A 4,293-nucleotide genomic window follows, 5' to 3' on the forward strand; every position below is an offset into this window, starting at 1 on the left:
TATAACAATCTACTATTATTAAAAACAAAAAAAAACAATTGGTACCTGCGGAATCGGGCGAGGAGAGGTAATAAATCCCCCACTGTTTAGATTATGTTTTTATTGAACGTAATAAAGACTTAATATTTACAATAATTTTTTTATAGCCGAATAAAGATAATACATAATATTAAGGGTTTTTTCTGAACTAAACAGATAATATTAGTAATCAGTCACGTTTGATAATAATTATTATCCAAATATTAACATTATCTACTGGTACCTACGATCCGTTATAGCCCAGTGGATACGACCGCTGCCTCCGATTCCGGAGGGTGTGGGTTCAAATCCGGTCCGGGGCATTCACTTACAACTTTTCAGTTGTGTGTCAAGAAATTAAATATCACGTGTCTCAAACGGTGAATTGAAACATCGTGAGGAAACCTGCATACCAGAGAATTTTCTTGATTCCCTGCGTTTGCGAAGTCTGCCAATCCGCATTGGGCGAGCGTGGTAGACTAGTGGCCTAACCCCTCTTATTCTGAGAGGAGACTCGAGCTCAGCAATGAGCCGAATATGGGTTGATAACAACAACAACTTACATTCATGTACCTACGAGTACCTACTAATGATTTCTTAGTGAGGAAAGTATGAGGTAACCAAAGTGCTTGCTGTGTTGCTTAACTTCATTGAGAAGGAGAGGCTCTTGGTTTCCGCCGAACTTATTCTAGAAGCTACTACACAAGTAATAAAGTTCCGATGGTTCCAGGAGAAACGAGACTCCATTCTGTCTACCAGACTTGAGACGATTCAAGGATATCTATGGTATGATCATGACGATTCGAGGGATCTCCGTTTAATAACAACGTAGATACTGCTGCAACGGTACCGATTGGTGATATCTATACACCTATCTATCTATATTCTTTATGCCTCTACCTAGAGATAATTAAACTGGATTTGTAAGTCGACTTCGAGCGCTTAGGAAATTACGATGATGTTTACTATGTAGCTATCTGAACTACATTTAGCAATGGATGAGACCGGAGTGAGCAGGTTGGTAGGTGTCCAATTACTTTTGACTGTTGTTGGTTGTCTTGCTGATTTTTGGGCTGGTAGGAGGCTTCAGCCGTGGCTAGTTACCATCCTACTGGCAAAGACGTACCGCCAAGTGGTTAAGCGTTCCGGTACGATGTCGTGTAGAAACCGAAAGGGGTGTCCTACCTAATAACAAGTCAGCCCGTTTTCATCTTAGATTGCATCATTACCATTATAAGATTGTGGTCAAGGGCCAACTTGTAAAGAATAAAAAAAATGATAGACGCTGGATATAAACGGCTTCTATATGTCTTACTGGACATATACATATAAGGTATTCCAAATGCCACGACCTTAAGCCATCCAGTGAATGACAGTGGATGACCATCCTCTAATCATCGTCGACTCTCGACTGACCAAAACGTTTCGCTGCGTGCTTTCGGTTATAAAACAAGGCATTTCCAACTGACTCCAGAGTTCATCAAACATATTAAATTCAGGAATGATCAAATTATTATAGCAGGCGTCTTTTCAGGCACATTCACGTATTGAGTTTGTTGTGTCTATGAATAAGCACATTGGGTCGTCGTACTCAAAAAATTTTGATATTTCGTAACAAGTTTTTCTGACTCTGGCTATATTTATAGTAATAAATAAAATATAAACAATGACACACATAATTATGACTTAGAGTAGGTACATAAATAATCTTATCGTTTGATTAGTCGAAATGTTTTATTTTCGTATTGATTTTCCTGTTTCATTTTCATTTAAATTTTTACACTATGTTGCTCTAAAATTTGCTTTATCTTCACCTAAAAAGAGTATTAAAATCAGTGGTTCCAATGATTGAGATAACATACTTTTAAATTTTGTTAAAAAAAATATGGTTGCAGCCCTTCTTTTAACCCCTTTTTTGGTAATTTTAATTAACAGGTCTACTCTCGTTTGAAGATCTACATAACCGATATTTAGCCCCTGTAAATTTGAGATTTATCCATAAGTTGTACCAACTTTCATTAAAATAGCTTGAAAACTGAGAAGTTTTATGCAATCTTTCATCCCTAATTAGGATGAAATTTTCGCCAAAATATATTCTTCTCCAAGGACCAATCCATCTTCTCCAATTACGTATCTCTATAGGTACCAAAATTCATCAAAATCGATTCAATTGTTTAGCAGTGAAAGGGTGACAGACAGACAGACTTATATTCGCATTGATGTCTAATAATTAGTATCAATAATTATGATATGTAATCGTAAATGAATAGACAATTTGTACTACAAAGTAGCGGTTTTAAGTCGTAATCGTTTATGATAAGTTTGTATACCTATAATTTAAAAATTCAAGACTTGCTAAAATTCGGATTATTATAATACGTACAAGTGAAAGTTTGTATATTTAATATTCAACTTAGCAAAGAGGAAAGAAGGTCAGGAATTTGGAAAACAAATCTAGCATCTGATCCTTCGTCTATTCCATCGATTCTCAAAGTGGTCCAGGTGGTCTACGGAAGACTAGTCGGGTGTCTACGTTGACGTGACGTAAAAATGGGGGTTCACAATTTTTAAGCAGGGGTCCACGAAAGGTCGAAAATGTATCTGGTTTCATACCGAATGGGGTAAATAGTTTAATAAAATAGTTTGTCAATTGATTGCTTTCTTGTGCTGCTGCTGTAAGTAGATTAAAATTAAAGCTGGATGAAATAACTTTTTCTCTGGACAATTTTACTTTTTGTCATCCACTTACAGCACAATCAATAAATTAATTAACTATAGTGTTTTTCAGATAGCATGGGTACGGTGACAATTCGTTCGGGAACCTCTGGTCTATTCAATACTTGGTGTTCTTATGACGGCCTCCGTAGCCCAGTGGTGTGCGCGGTGGATTAATATGATATGGAGGTCCTGGTCCTTTTCTTAATTGGTCCAGGTCTAGCTGGTGGGAGGCTTCGGCCGTGGCTAGTTGTCACCCTACCGACAAAGACGTACCGCCAAGTGATTTAGAGTTCCGGTACGATGTCGTGTAGAAACCGAAAGGGGTGTGGATTTTCATCCTACTCCTAACAAGTTAGTCCGCTTCCATCTTAGATTACATCTTCACTTACAGGTGAGATTGTAATCAAGGGCTAACCATGTAGAGAAAAAAATAATAAAGTCTCCAGAGATTGGCGTTTAGACTGAGTACTAAGTGCTAATGCGATCTTCATGCGATATTTACTGATATTTTAGTTAATGATTATTTCCTGTAGGTTCCTTAATGGGTACGTACCGAGGGCGCAGAATCTCTGCCACACTCGAGCTAAATGAAACTTTTTTTAGGAGCGATTTTCCTAAGGGTTCGTAGGCTTAATGACTTTTACAGTTTTGAGTTTAGTTTGGCTTACTCATATCTATACAGGGTGCTCGGGAGTATTTCCCATAACTCTAGGGTTATATTATTTATGGAAAACTAATTAAAAATGTCTAAGGAACATGTGTTCTAAAATGAATGTTATCGGAGAAAAAAATATTTATTTTGTAAATAGATCTTAAATTGTGTCCCTTTATCGCATCCAAACCTATTCATTGATAAATATCATGAATTAGCTTACTAGTGCGGAGTGCCAGTCGCAATATCTCGTCGATAATCGATATCGATCGTTATCGGTATTTCGTAGTTATGGAAACTCCTTAACACCCTGTCTATAGGCTTTGCTCGAGTGAATTTTATATGAACGAAGTGAATCGGATTTTTGAATTCAAAATATTGATATGAGAGTAGGTGCGAATCCCTATTACTGGAGGATGCCCGCAACATCGTCCGCGTAAATGCAAGATTTTCAGAAATTTTACAGGAATCGGGTGTCGAATATTTACGGAATAACAATAGCATATCCAGGGTATACTCTCTCTGCATTCCAAACTTTCGCCATATCCTTTTAGTAGTTTTTGCGTGAAAGAATAACAAACATCCTTAGAAAAATGAATGAGCCACTGGGCACAGTTATTTACGAGTTATCAAATACTAGCTGACATATATAGCCTATAGCCTTCCTCGATAAATGGGCTATCTAACATTAAAAGAATTTTTGAAATCGGACCAGTAGTTCCTGAGATTACCGCGTTCAACCAAACAAACTCTTCAGCTTTATATATTAGTATTATTAATTATGTTATAAATAGGTAGGTTTAAAATAAGTTAACATACAAACATAGTGTAAACAATGTTTTAATTTATTATTTTTATTATTTACAAAAGATCATACATACTAAGAACATTACAACTAGGTACTA

This window comes from Bicyclus anynana, chromosome 11, assembly GCF_947172395.1.
Source record: "Bicyclus anynana chromosome 11, ilBicAnyn1.1, whole genome shotgun sequence".
Classification (NCBI taxonomy): Eukaryota; Metazoa; Arthropoda; class Insecta; order Lepidoptera; family Nymphalidae; genus Bicyclus; species Bicyclus anynana.